At 40.8% G+C, this 16,110-nt stretch overlaps 1 protein-coding gene across 4 annotated transcripts in view; it reads right to left on the bottom strand.

Annotated features, from left to right (window-relative positions):
- ASTN2 (astrotactin 2) overlaps positions 1 to 16,110 on the bottom strand; it is a gene marked incomplete at both ends in the record, with an annotated part of 945,572 nt that overhangs the window by 275,264 nt on the left and 654,198 nt on the right. The gene's annotated exons all lie outside the window — the stretch shown is intronic.

Below are 16,110 nucleotides of genomic sequence, written 5' to 3'. Positions count from 1 at the left end.
TCTGCCTCCAAAGGATCCACAAGACAAACCCCAAGTGACCCCAGAATACTGATTCCTGGATAGATATGGTTTCAGAGGATAGGGGTGGCAACAAAGATTTCGTGATTCTAGACGGTAGACTGACCTAAAAATGGAGCAGCTGGCTGTGGAGATGGGACGCTTGCTGACAGTAGGAGAGTATAAGCAGGAAATCACAGGCAGCCAGGGAGCAGCGTGTCAAGTGCATTTCCCTAGTTAACCTGACTTGTGAGATCACTTCATGTTCAGGGACCCTCGAAGTTAGAAGCAGAGGGAGGAGGAGAGGGAGGGAAATAACAAAAGGAGGAGACTGTATGCCTTCCTCTCGCCACCTGAAAAAGGCACACTTGAAGTGAAAATCAGAGGCAAATACAAAGGTACCTGATGTGACACCAAGGCATTTAAAGCCTGAACTCCAGGCAGTTCAGAAGTAGCCAAGAAACCGCCTACTGGGTCACATTTTTGTCTTAACTGCATATGCCCACCATTCCCTAGAGACATTAGAAGTCAGCCACCCATCTGTTCACTTACTGAAAATATTCTCTAGGGCTGGGTCTAGAGAAGGTGATGTTATCCCTACCTTCAACATCTCCATTATCCCCATTACCTTCTCCATCATCCCCTTTGCCATTTCTCTTATCCACTGCATTCTTAGTTTGCTGGACACTAGCAAAGTGCTTAACATTATCTTGATAGTTCATCTTTACTGTGGCTCTTGAGCTAGTGTTGTGTGTGAACAACAGAGAAGTAGCCATGAGAGTCTAGGTTGATGAGAATAGAATCTAAAGCCAGGTTCAGCAGAGTCTGAGCCTCTTGTCATGTGCACTGTAATGAGTGTCCTAGCCACTCTTGCTACAGTGTAGTATTTTGTGTGTACCTGATATCCATCTGTAGAGGCTCATGATCTGCTAACCTGGGAGCCACAAACAGCACTGGGCATAGAGACATCAGCTTTCCAGGTAATGGAAATACTATACACAAGGTAACAGAAGTCAAGTATTTGCTGGGGCTACAAGTCTTTCCTCAAATATGCAGTACAATGGAAATGTGTACTACGCTGGTCACAGAGCCCTGAGTTGAGTACTATAAACAGAATGGCCAACTTTGTCCTTTGTCTCCCAGATCTTCCCAGCTTGGGTAAGAGGGAGAAGCATTGGCCATTCAGTACTATCAGTGAGCTCCTTGTAAGGCATGCTGGTTGTCACCCACAAGCACTTGATTTATAGGCAGGAAACTAATTTCTAATGGCCCTGAATATTCTTTCCATGTCTCCCCCCATGACATCCTACCGGAGTAATCAGGGACAAAGCTCCTAAACCTCAAATTTCTCATCTGTAACAGTTTGCTATAAAGGAAGAGCAGAAACAACTTTCTTTAGCACATACAGGTCAGCGCTTTACCCGACTTTACAAAGTAGGTGCAGTTACATCCCCCAGGTTAGAGCTGAAGACTCTAATTCAGAAGAACTTTTACAACGCAAGGCCATAACATTGTAGGTGTGAGGTCCTGAGGAGTGAGGCCGTAGATTCCATACTTCTCATCCCAGTAAGGCAAGGGCTGAAAGTCCTGCTCCAGGATGGACAGACTGAAGTCCTCACAGTCATAAAGGCACCATTGCTTGAGAATCCCAGACTCCAAACCGGCCTCGACAGATAAAAGGGCCTGTGGCATCTTACAGCGTAACTGCTCACAGAGGCTCTGTTCTCCTTGAGAACTCTCAATTCTCACCCTGAGGTGGGCACAACCTCCTTTTTCTGCCATAGCAATAGGGAGAAGATGGCTCCCCAAGGTGCCAAGTGTCCTCCAGTGATTTATAGTCTGAGGACATTTGATAATCTGGCTTTTTTAGGGTGGAGGTTTTTTCTATATTCATCAACTTCTGTCCACATTTTTAAAACAGCAGAAGAGGGAATCCATACTGACTAGGACCCCTCATTCCCTTCCTCCAACTCCTGTGCTCCAAGTCAGTCTGCTGACATCTAACATAAACGGACAATGGAGAGATATACATGGGACAACCCTAAACGGCAGGAAACGTGGCTTAAGGTGCCTCTTCTTCCTTAAACATCTCCCTCTGGGCTCCAGAAAGAAGCACGTTGAAACTCACGAGAAGGAGAAGAAAGAGTCAGGGGGCATAGGAAGCTAAGAATGAGGCACACAGGCCGGGATGAAGCTCAGAGTAACAGGACAGCCAAGCTCTTCTAGGAAATAATTCCATTCCTGACTGTCTGGGTGATGTCTACGGTCCTGCATGGCCTCCTCCAGCAGAGGGCGCCCAGGACCTTCACATCAGCATGCTCTTGGAAGAGGCAAACTACAGATGGGGGGAAAACAGCCTTGGAAAGTTCTGCTGGGAAAGAGAGAACCCTAAGATGAAAGCTGGGAGAGCCTCAAAGACCATGGCTCAGGGAGGGACCCAGAGGTGGCATGTGCTGCCTCAACTTACAACTATCAAAAACAGTTCAGCTCTTTACCTCTCATGATCTTCTCTCTCTTCCTTTCATCTCTCTACTGTGTGTGTGTGTGTGTGTGTGTGTGTGTGTGTATGTGTGTGTGTGTGTGTGTGTGTGTGTGTGTGAAGGAGGAAGAGAGGGAGGGAGAGAGAGAGAGAGAGAGAGAGAGAGAGAGAGAGAGAGAGAGAGAGAGAGAATTAGTCTGATTTTAAATAGGTGCTCATGAAGTCTATGTTGGAAAGTGACAGTAGCCACAGCCCATGCTAATCCCCCTGCATGTAGCTTGGAAGCTGCACTCAGCAAGTTTGAATTTAACTGAGTACTCATGTTCAGGGAACGCAGCCAGGATGGGGTCTGCTTGCTTGACCATTGGCTAAGTCAGAGATACATTTTAGAGACGAGAGCAAGACATGCTTATAAGCACAGCCACCACAGAGCATCCCTTCATGCATGTGTGTTTGAGTTTGATAGTATATATATATATATATATATATATATATATATATATATATATATACATATATATATATATATAATGTATATATATATACATACATATATATATATAATGTAAGTGAATAATGTTATTTCAACTTAGCAACAGGCCTACATTACTCTTTAGACCAATGTTTTCAAACTGCATTTATGTAAAAGTTAAATCTCAACTGATACTATATGGAAACAACTCTGCAAAAATTCTAAGCATATCCTAGAACTCTGACATGGAGGGGGTACCATTCTTTCTGCAAATCTGCATAAATTCAAGGCATGTTTTGAGCATCAGGGCTACAGCAGATGGGGAGTGCTGGATGTTCCCCCATTTGGGAAAAACCAAGAAAGAATAAGGATGCTGTATCATAGTCTAGAGGAATAAGGATGCTGTATTACAGTCTAGAGGAATAAGGATGCTGTGTCACAGTCTAGAGGAATAAAGATGCTAGAGGAAAAAGGATGGTGTATGACAGTCTAGAGGAATAAGAATGTTGTATCACAGTCTAGAGGACTAAGGATGATATATTACAGTCTAGAGAATCCCACACAAACCAGCCCTTCATGACTCCTGCTGCCCACTCAGGACCAACATTGCTAGGCAATACTCACTATTCTCTCATGAGCCAGGCTCCCACTCTATAGCCCCCAGCTGGAGTGTGTCCTCTCTCTAAGAGGTATTTCCTTTTTCTCTGCACATGGACCACTTCTGTTCACCACTCAGACTCTACAACAGGCCACTGCTTTTAGGAAAGTGACTCAGATTACATCTGTCACACATATTTCTTCCTAGAAAGATTTATAAGTTTCTAGCTGTAGATACACTCATGAAAAACCTCTACTTTTTGCTCTGCTGCAGACTCCATGTGTCTCCAGACAATGCAGAGTTTGTCTGAGAACTAAACTGAGACTATGTACAGATGAGTCAGGTATAGACACTAGGTGAGCATCTCTTCCTAACATGAAGCAAACAAAAGATGACAGCGTGCACACAGCCCCTGACTTCTCATAGCTACTGCTCTGATGTTTCACTGTCCAGAATGTTTTATTTTTCACAAGAGAATTATTAAAGATTTGAATCTAGCCCTTCTACAAGATGATTCAAAAATACTTTGTTAGGCTGATTAGCTGATTCAAACTTCATGATTGTAGAGAGATTGGATGTTAAAATAGAGAACTCAATTGTCTTGGGCTATCTTTCTTCATTTCTAGAGCAATCCATTGCCCATTTGTGTCTTACCTAATGTTTTGCTATTGGGTCAAACCTCCTGGAATACATCTTCTTAAAAGACCACTAGCTTCTACCAATCCAAAAGTTACGAATGTCATCACATAGCGTCTGACACTGACACCAGAGATTTCCTGCATGTTACTGTAGCCTGCCTTCATGATGGTTCCACTAATGCTTTTGAATAAATGTCTTTATTTGTGATTTTTTTTCCTATCGAAACTTCATGAGACCATCTCCATGTTGGAATAAATTATTTGGCGTACCCTGAACTCGTTGGCTCCTGAATAATTCTCTTACTCCCTATGAAGCGAAAAGTGTTTTGGATCAACAATGCAGATGCTGTGACTATCATGGGGATTAGACAAAGGGGCTGAGGTCTGATGAACTGGGGCAGTCAGGTGGGAGACGATGACTGACTTCCCTAAACAACATACATCGGGCCTCTAGAATGCACTCATGTGGAGAGTTGCTGGGTACATATGGGGAAAAGGGAGCTCAAAAACCACATTTTCCTAACAGTACTCTACTGTTTCCACATACAGAAACTTCAGAGTCCTGAGGTTGTTGGTGTCTGACTGTGGAATGTGCAGAGCCTTCGAAGTCATATAGCCACAGATCCAAATTCTATCTAGGAGTGTCTGTCTGTCTGTCTGTCTGCCTGCGTGGCTGTCTGACATTCTCAAATCACACATCATTAGGTTCTGAATCTCCTCAAGGGTTTTAGACACAGTTCAGCCACAGCCTGGTTCACATTGTTTACCACAAAGTAGCTGCTGACCCACATAGAGAAGCAAGGGTAGATGTCCTTAACCTCCAGTGTCACCTATACCTCACTTCTAGGTGACACAAAATCTATAAAGCAGCTTCAAGTGGCTCACTTTCCCTTGATCAACCATGCTGTCAAGAAAGACAGGCAGGGGGGACTTGTCTCCTACACAAAGTTTCTCCTTCCTTCCACACCTCGCATTCCTCTCTGCATTCATCTGCTTTAAGAGTATATATATATATATATATATATATATATATATATATATATATATATATATATATATATATATATATATATATATATATATATGGGGTATTTCTTCCCCCATCATCACCCACTCACCCCTATCTCCCCACCTCTGGAAAAGCACCCTCTCAGAGACAAAAGGGGTGTAGGGTGAAGAACTCTGGAAGGTGGGCAACATTCAGAGTGTAAAAGAGATAGATAGATAGATAGATAGATAGATAGATAGATAGATAGATAGATAAATGAATAAATACTTATCTCACAGAGTTATAAAGAGAGAGTTTGGCTGAGTAAGTGTTTTGGATGCATCAACACATAGGTATTTTCACCCCTCAGTCCTTTGGAAATTAGCATTTAAATAGAAGCATTTGGGAGGTGAATCACCCTAGAGTCTGTCTGTGTTCCTGCTTCCTGTTTTTGCTTGGAGAAGGCATGGAGAAAGCTGGTCTGGAATTTTCAGTTTTCAGGCCTGGGGCTCACGGTCTGTTTTTCTGTCTGTTCCTAGGCTGCTCAGAGAGTTCTAAGAGGGTCCCATCAAACTTCCAATGCTAATAAGCTTGCCTACCTGACTTAAACTGTCTCCTATTCCTCTCCTGCAAATGAACAGCATGTCTGTCAAGAGAGCACTTTGGCTGAGCTGTGGGGTCCTCAGTTTATGTTAAACAACTACATATGTTTCTTTCTTGCCTCTGCCACATACAGGATCTGAAGAAACCACTTCCCTTCTTTGGGATTGAGAGGACTTGAGGGTGGAGCTGATGAAAATGTAGCATTTCTGACCATCGGGGGCTATACCACTGGTGATTAGATAATTATTAATATTGGCTTAGCAGCTTTTATCTTGAAGCTTCACCACATCCAAGGAACCGTTATAAATGATTCTCTCATGCTCTAGTACTTGAGGTGTAAGGATGATAGGTCTCACTATGAAATACTCCTTATAATGTCCAGGTCGGCACAGAATTTGCAACCCACCTGTGTGAGTAATGGGATTACAGGTGTAGGTGACCACATTTAAGTTCCTATGATGTCACTCCTCGTACTGGATCTGAATCCAAGTTTTGGGTCAAGCCCTCAACATACAGTCATTTTTTTTCATTCAAACTTTCATTCATAAATCAGTTCATCCATTGAGTTCTATTGTGATGAGACCCTGGAGATATAATAATGCTGTTCTATACCTGAAGGCTTATATAACTTATACCCTGTAAGAAAACATGTATTTAAAAAAATGCTTCCTACCTATATATCTGTAGGCATCTCCAAGCTAATGTTCTTGAAAACAAAATTAATACAAAGCTTTAAAAAAATTCTCTCAAGATCATATTTCTCTGGAATAATCCATCCTTTTGGTAGAAGAACAGATACTATCCAGAAAAGGAGGGACTCCTTGCTCAGCTTTGTATCTCAAAGCAGGCTTTGCAGTGTCAAGCCAGAGAGCTCCAAAAGCTCCTTTTTATATAAAAAAACCATGCCTGGCTACCTCAGATCACTGTGTTTTATTTGAACATAGAGACATTTCGGGTAATGACCTTAAGGGAGTTCCGCTAGACAGGAAAAGAATTTTTCTTTTTGCCACTAATGCTTCAGGAAGCTGCTGAAGAAGAAGGCCAAGAGGTCAGAGTTCAATTGGGGAGGTGACCCAGGACTCTCATTCAGTCTCAGTCTTTAACAAATGATGCATTTCACACATGCGCATGAGCACATGAAGGACAAAGGTGATAACAAAAATGTCTGAAAGGCACACAAAATGTTGAAATTCTTGGTGAACAATGGTGATGGAATTTTCTTCCCTGGAGTCAGGACAAAATGTGTGGACCCTTGTAAGCCCCTTCACTTCATAAGACGAGTATTCTCATGAGAACCAAAACTAGATGATGTCCTTTTCGGAGTTTTGACTCAGAAGGGAAAAGGAAATAAACCTGTGAAGATTTCTTGCTCCCATGGAGGCGAGGATGCCAGAGTAGGCTGAGGCTAAACCAAAGATTTCAGCACGCAGGGACATCCATTGAGGGAGTCTCCCTGAGAGCTTTTCAGATAAAAATCAAAGTGACATTTTTTTTTTCTTTCAGGTGACTGTCATAGGGCTTTTCTTTGTAAGGAGTGTCCTTGTGCTTTCTGGCTCCTGTGTCAAAACCCACATACTTCTCCAGCTGCAGCTGTTCGCTCCCTGCCTGTCTCCTGGCTCAGAGCACAGGTTTGCTTGGTTCCCCTAAGTTCTTTTTCCAGCAGGCTGACTTGAGAATCTGATACAGGTCCAACATTTCATAATCATATGCCCTGATTGAGGCCCCATCTTATCTCATAGGACTCCAGAAACGGCGTGTTCATGATACCGTCTGGATGTAGCCATGTCCCCTCCAGTTTTTTTGACTGTCACGCAACCAGAGTGATTTCCTACAATGACTGTCCTACTGGAACCAGGGACACAGTTCAACAGGTAAAGGTGCGAACCACTAATACTGGCAACCTGAGTCTGACCCCTGGGAAACATGTGGGAGAAGGAAATCACAACTCCATAACTCTCAACTACTCTGATGACTTCCCCATGTTTGGACACACACACACACACACACACACACACACACACACACACCAACACACACACATAAATACACATACACACTAAAATGTAAAATTATTAAGAATTTCTTTGGATGTATGTATTAGTGTATTTATATTCTGCCCACACCATCACAAATCACCTTACACATCTCATGAAGGAGAAGAAATCTGTAGGTCAAAAGGTCTGTGCTGCAGTAAGACTGGTATGGATTTCCTATCTAAAGCCAAGATACCAACAGGCTACACTCTTCCTAGCTAATACCTTGCAGTCTCCAGCTCCTCAGGGATAGCCACATTCCCTGCATTTCTTCTCCATCATGAGATGTGGCCCTCTTCACTTGAGAACTATGATTTTAACCTTGGCTTTCTTTCTTCTACTATAAAGACTCTCCTGATTTCACTGAGCCCAGCTGGATCACATGAATAATCTCTCTAACCCTGCTCATCTGCCTAATGGCCATTTTGCCATGTAAGATATTCACCTTTCCAAGGATAAGGAAATGGATATCCTGGAAAGAACTCAAAGATTTCTCCTTGTTTCATCATCCATGGGGACATTGTCAACACTTCTTCCTGAATTCTCTGACTTGTCACAGTCCTGATTTGAAATCAACAGCAGCATTTTCATACTATTCCACTGTTCCTGGTCATTGTCTGACTCTGCCATTGGAGCATTAAGTGGCCAAGGGCAAGAGCCGTGTCTGTCTGTCTCGTGAATTGTGTTAAGCATCCAACATGCTAAAGTAGTCACTGATGCAATCACATGGGGACTCAACATGTACTTATCTGATGAATGAACAAAGTATTCAGCTGAAGCTTATTAATCTCTCTCCAACAGATGGGAACATTCATTGCCTTAATCTTCAGCTCTCTTTAGTCCTCCCTCTTTTCGTGCCCTCTCTCCTTTGCTTCTTTCTCCTCGATGAGTAAGGAATATCTAACAGAGCATATAATAACAAATCTTATTTTAAAATTCTTTACATTTATATATTAATTTACATGATGCATGTGCAAATCAAAGAACACCTTGTAGAAGTCAGTTCTCTCCCTAGATTTTGGGCATGGAACTCAGATCTGGATGCTTGCCATCTCGCTGGCTCCCAAGTCTCAGTCTAAAACTTAGTGACAATTGATTATTTACAATATGCTAGTCATTATTCTAAGGGCTATGCATGTACTTTTAAAAAATATTTTACATGTACTGTAACTAAGCATATGTTGAAGGGAAAGAGAAGTTGAAGACAAAATGAGGTTAAAAACTGAACACTTTAAAAACTAGGATTTGAACGGTGTAATTAGTGATTGCTTTGTTTTGCTTTTGCAGGAAAGGTTGTCTTGTTATAATATCAGCGGTGGTTGAACGTTCCCTATGGATGCTGATAAGTAACAGTAATGCCCTTTATGGAATGCATACCATGTGGTGGGTGATCGGCAGGCTCTGCCTCCAGCATGCTAGGCAATCTTCTCAGGTAAGTGCTGCCTATTATCTCCATAATGGTAGTGAGGAGATCGGGGATGCTCATAGATGACATCATCCTCCTAGTGTCACCTAGGACGAAATCAAGACCATTCCTTCTACTCTGTTCCGTATTCATCCTGTTTGCAGCCCTGCTTTCTCTCATATAAAAGCAGACACACAGATGCCGAGTTAAGCTGGGTTACAGATTGCCTGTGTATCTGCTAAGTGCAAAAGAACTTCCAGCTATGGCACCGGACTCACTTACGCATTCAAAGCATGCCCACTCCTTAACTCTTGCCCTGGTAATTGCGATCCCTAAAATTGAAGGAAATTGCAGGCTAGAGAAATATTATCTTTTCCTCAGCCACTTCGCCCTCCATTTTCCTGTCTGTGTGTTACTACAGGGATTCTGTGTCCTGTCATAACACTGAGAAGAAGTTGAGTTGCTTTCCCCATGGCTTCTGGAACCTTTTGTCAGACTCTTCTCTCTAGTTCTTAGGAAAGAATCCAAGACCCTGATACCTTGAGATGCAACTTTACAGTTGGAGGTGAGGAGATCCCAACACCATTAGATCTGAGCTCCGCACTTTTGTAACAAAGTGCTACCATTATCTGTATTTACAAGATGCCATAAATAAGAGTCACAGAAGAAAATTAGCTCTGTGCTCATGATAGCCCAGACGCATTCAGAAATTTAAATCCCGAAACTGCCTCCTTCCACATAGGGACAGGCTCAGAAGTACTTATTCCCTAGTTTGAGGAGTCTGCCAAGCTTCCCTTATGATGGAAAGGTGCTTCTAGTAGTGCTTGGTGGCTCCAGCCATCCAGTCCTGTATTAGCTCCCCCAACCATTCAAGATTCTAGCTATGAACTTATTTCCCAGTTAAGAGCAGACGCTACTGGACTTTGTTAATATTGCTACATTGGCCATAGCACAAACATTCATACATTATCAATGCACAGAAGCCTTGGATGTTAAATGAAACCAAGGGCTATGGTAGCTGACCTTGTCCACCTTATTGAAGCTTCTTGTTGTCCAGAGGACGGCTCTGGTCGGTCAGTCCAGTTTACCCAGCTATGGGAAACATTGCCACAGAGACTATATGGTCTTAAGCAATGGATTTCCCGTCTACGGGGGTATTTTAAGCTTTAAAGACATTTCTCTGACTAACACAAGCGTCCTCAAATAGTGTTAACATAAAAGGCGAAGAGAAGCTTCCTACAAATTCCTGAGAGTGAGCCTTGTCCCCGTGAGGGGGATGCCTGTCTTCTCTCACACTTCTCTTTTACATAGCACAGTGTGACCTTGAATCCACCGTTTAGACAAGGATGACCTTGAATTCCTACTTTTCCTGCCTCCACACCTAGAATATAAGCATATATGGTTATGGCAAGTTTGATGTGGTGCTGGGGACCTAAATAAGGGTTCCTTACATGGTAGGTAAGCCCCCACCAAGTGAGCTACAGCCCCATCCGCCTCACCCATTTCTCTCTTCTTTTCTAGACTGCATTATAATAGCATCATTTCTCCTTTCCCTTTCCTCAAACCCCCTTCCCGTATATTCCTGTTTGCTCTTTCTCAAATCCATGGTCTCTCTATTCATTAATTGCTGCTATATGCATGCTTCTATGTATGTATATATCTAAATACAACATGCTCAGTCTGTATAATGCTACGTCTATGTTTGTTTTTAGGACTGACAATTTGGCATTGGATAACCAATTGGTGTACTCTTCCTTGGAGCAGACCATTCCTCCTATTCTCAGCAGGAATTAGTTACTTGCAATTCTTTGTGTTGGGTTGCGGCACTATGGGCTTTCTCCCATTTGTTTTTGCATGCCTATTCAATGTCCAGACAATCTTCATAAATATATGCATAAAACATTATACCAATTTCCAAGGATCCAGAGAAAATTGTGGAAGAGAGGGCAGAAAGACCATAAGAACCACAGAATCAGGGGGTGTTCTGCGTGATTGTGTTTCCTAGTAATGTCGGAAGCTATGCCCATAAGTATGCTCACATTTTTAAAAATACTATTTGCTGCCAGATATTGTCTTCCCATTCTGCTATTGCCTCAAATTTTTTTTTTTAATGTGGCTTTGGCTAGGCAGAACATTAAACTTTTAACCTGGGTTTGTGTTTTCTCATCAGAAAAAAAAAAGGGGAATAGTAATCACTCAAGCTTCACATATTTGCTGTAAAGATGAAAAGAGCCCATAAAACGGGGCAGCTCAGCATAAGGTCTGAGAACAGTAGGCTCTCAATAAATGGTAGTTATTGCTGCTCAGAATGGTCCACTCCAGATTTTAATTTAGCATACTCCAGAGGCTTGGTTAGGAATAATAATAAGAAAAACATCAAAGCTCGAATGGACCTTAATTCCCCCTTTCTCTCATTCCTCCTCAGATAGTACAGACAATTATCCCAGATACATAACGGAGTGATAATACTAACACAGACCATGCTGATATAGATTAGAAAATTTTTCTTCTTTTGCTGCTACTTATGATTCTTCTCAAACCATATACCATGACTAAAACCCCCTGGAAGAGTCTCGAATGCTGAAGACAATACTCCTAACACCACAATCCTGCTCCACCCCAGCATCTTGCACTGAAATCTTTGCCACTGTTGCTAATTTCCCTGCCTTTAGTACAAGAAAGTAGTGGCACCCCTTCCCCGCTTCTCTAACTCCCCAAAAAAGCATTCAGCCCATAGAAAAGAGTCAAACAATTGTAGTTTGTACCATCAAATTTTGTGCAGATAAAACTACAAATTAAATGTAAGAGATGTTTCCAAACTCGGAACTTAAAGCAGCAGATGAGGAAAAAAGTCAAGGCAACAATTTTAGCCAACCACGTTGTAGCCATCCATCTATTCAGTCATAATGATGGTCCTAGAAAGAGTTAGAAAAAGATATAATTTTTCTTTTTTATGTCCACACAAAATAAAACAGGAGGTGGAACTTTGGAATCTGAACAAATTATATATATATATATATATATATATATATATATATAAATATGGACACTGTTCTGGTGTAAATTTGTGGCGGGGTCAAATCTCTGAGAGTTCCATTTTCCTTTTTTGTCTTTCCCGTTCTCCTGGGGGCACCTTAGGGGTCTTTCTGTACAGTCACCTCTAATGAGCTTAGCAAAATGAGAAACCTGCTGTAGTAGAGGGAAATCTAATAGCAGTCGCCTTTTTGTTCGCATGTACGCTCCTCTTTCTCCCTTTCTTATTAGTCATTAGCAACAGGGAAAGAAAACACCCAAAGGCGGTCAAAAGGCAGCAGGACTTGCTTGTGCTTTCTATGGCACCGTGTTAATGAGCATCCCACGAAGTCTCATAGCCCTTGTTGTTGAACAGACGTCAGTTGCATCTAAATCCAGAAGTCAGCTCATGTGGACATTAGCCAGTCTGCTTTAGAACTAAGGTGAAGTATGCATATTACAGGACAGCTGGAGTTGTTTTTAAAGAGCCTTTTAAACCAAGGGATGTCAAGACGTTCACAGATAGCGCAGGAAGCAAACATCCAATTAATGAACACATTTTTTTTTTTTTTTTTTTGGCCTTCTCAAATTTGGCATCAAAATGGATTTGGATTCAGTCTTGAAATCCCCTTTTCTAGCTTCCCACCCTGTCGACTACTGTTGATGCTGTTGTGCAATCATGTCGTCACACTGACCATCAGTTCGCAATAACTCTACACGTAATATGGGATCTTAAGCTGTACTTTTTTCTTAAGTGTATGCGTCTGATCAAGATTTTAATTGCATGACCATCAGCTACTTCATTTGTGAAATAGGATCATAATAGCATCCATTTTTAATTTTAAAAAATTATTTTATTGGATATTCTCTGTATTTACATTTCAAATATTATCTCCTTTCCCCCCATTCCCTTCCTCCCTCCCCCTTTCACTTGCTCCCATGAAGGTGCTCCCTCTCCTAACCACCCTCCCCATCTCAGTGCCTTGGCATCACCCCCACACTGGGAAAAGGTGCCTTCACTGGACCAAAGGCCTCTCCTCCCATTGATGCCAGACAACACTGCCCTTGACTACATATGTGACTGGAGCCATGGGTCTCTCCAGGTGTGCCCAGGGGTTAGTGTTTTAGTCCCTGGAAGTCCATTTTTAACTTTTTATTATCCTATATGCATTGCTGTTTTGTCTGCACATGTCTGTATACCACACAAATACCTGGTGCTTGCAGAAGCCAGCAGAGGGCACCAAATCCCATGCAACTGGAATTGCAGATGGTTATACATTAGTATCTGGGCACTGGGAATTAAAGACAGATCCTCTGGAAGAACAGCCAGTGCTCTAAATTGCTGAGTCATCTTTCTTGTTCTGGAAAGCACCTGTTTTTATAGCCTCAGCTATCAAGAGCCCAAGTGAGAATGAAAGGCAGGCATGGTAGTTCCCTTCTGTATTTTCAGTGCTTGAGAGGCAGAGACTAAAGGCTTTCTGTGAGTTAGAGGTCAGCCCAAAATACATAGTGAGTTCCAGGGCCTTACCTCCAGTGATAATCTATTTCAGGAAAACAAAAATAATTAAAAAATATAACACAGACACATGAGATGGAGAGAGAGAGAGAGAGAGAGAGAGAGAGAGAGAGAGAGAGAGAGAGAGAGAGAGAGAGAGAGAGAGAGGAAGGAGGAAGGGGGAAAGAGATGGAGAGAGAGAGAGTCCTATGGACAATAAATATAAATGGTTGGTAGGTATATTTAACTGGTAGCTGATTACCGTTACTATAATTTATTACTGCAATTACTCATAAGACTGAACAGAGCAAGAGGATGCCTCACCATTTTACAACTTCAAACAAATTATTGTATCTTAATAAACTTTGGTTCTTTATTCATAAATTTGACTAAATAATAACTGTGTTGGAAATAATCAGTGTTGGAAGCAGTGAGATAATACATTCAGTATAGCATTGTATAAATCACATTACAAATATTAACTTATTATACGAGTAGGAGTGTCATTTAGGTATAAAAAAATAACAGGCAACAAAAATGTCAGGGATGGGGAGATGGCTTAGCATAATATGCTTAATATGAAAATCTGCTGAAGACCTGAATTCCTATCTTTAGCACTACAAAAGCAAAGGGTAGGTTCCTTGGAGCAAGTGGACTATGTAGTTTAGTCATGCTTGTAGGGTTCAAGTTCCATTGAGAGACTTTTCCTTAATGGATTAGGTAAGGAGTAAACAAGAAAGTCTCTGAACACCAACTTCAGCTCTCTACATTCAGATGTACAGTTCTGGGAACATACCTGCACCTATGCACATATGAACATGAATGAATAAATACATAGCAAGTAAGAATAAGCTATCTGCTGAATGGTGAGGAGCACATTCCCATAAAGCCCCATCACCCATATGCAACTCACAACTATCTGTAACTCAAGTTCCAGGGAATATGACACTCTCACATAGCCACACACATAGGCAAAACACCCATGTGCATAAAATAAAAATAAATAAAAATTTAAAAAATGAATAAAACATAAAAATATTTTTAAAAACTGAAAAGAAAGTCTCTTGTACTGAGGGGTTATAGTAAGTTTGCAGGATATATTCACACACAAAAGCCAGTGGCTCTTTTATGTGTCAGCAAAGAACAATGGGGTTTTGGAATTAAAAACACAACATAATCTACAGTAACACACAGATAAAATATAAAATGTTAGTTGTAAATCTAACAAAGTACATAGGAGATCTATATAAGCAAAACTATAAAACTCAGAAAAACAAGATCAGTGATTTGAAGAAAATGGAAAGGAATTCCATACTGATAGTCAATATTATTAAAATGCTATTTATTTTTTTTTCTCTTTCAACTTTATTTTTAAAAAAATGAGAGATCCATGTACATATTTTTAAAGGCATCTTGGCATAACACTATATGAATATATTTTTGTCAGTACTTAATTGATTTAGAAGTTTGATAGTATGCATTGAAATCTACTAGTTACCAAAAATGCTATTTCTTTTTAAGTTGACTTGTAGAGAGGCTCAGTTTGATCCAAATCTGAACCCCAAGTTGTTTTCCAAATATAATAAATGCATTTTAAGTAGTATGTGACAGGCCCAGGATTTCCAAAAACAATTCAAAGAAGAAAACAAAGAAAAGGAAAAAATACTACCCAACTTGAAGACCTTTTATAAAAGTTGTGTATTCAAGATCATGAATTATAGATGAACGAACCAAAAACTAGACTTGTGGGATAGAATAAAAGGCCCTCAAACAGACCCACACAGGTGTGTTCAATTGAAAGCTTGACAAAATAGCAAAGGCAATTCGGTAGATGAAACAAAGGACAGTGTTCTCGAGAAGTACTGCTGAACAGCTACATATTCAGGTGAAAAATAAAACCAAAACTAAAAAGAGAATAACTGAAAATGAAGAGTCTAAACAAAGACCTTACATTTCCCACAAAATTTATTAAATATGCTTAAACTTAAAAAAAAAACCAAAACATAAAAATCCTATAAAATAATACAAGGAAAAAAACCTTGGTAACCATGGCTTTGATAGAGTTCATTTTATATAAGAGTCATATAAAAAAGACTGACAAAGACAAAAGTTCAGCTCTGTGGAAAACACTATTAAGAAAAGTCATACCAGGGACTTGAAGTATTTGCCAACATATATCTAGTTAAAAATTCCTAAACAAAATGTACAATAAACACACAACACTAAGTACATTAGCAAGTGAGTCACCCATGATTCTGAAATTACAAATTAAACAACAACAAAACAACTTGACACAATTATTATAGCCACGAAGATTCAAAACCTGAGGCTGGGAATGCAGGTTAGTGGTCGCACGCATGAAGCTTCATGGCTCATCTCCAGCCCTTTAG

This window comes from Micromys minutus (genome assembly GCF_963924665.1).
Source record: "Micromys minutus genome assembly, chromosome: 28".
Lineage (NCBI taxonomy): Eukaryota > Metazoa > Chordata > Mammalia > Rodentia > Muridae > Micromys > Micromys minutus.
This window is presented reverse-complemented; position numbering and strand designations above follow the sequence as displayed.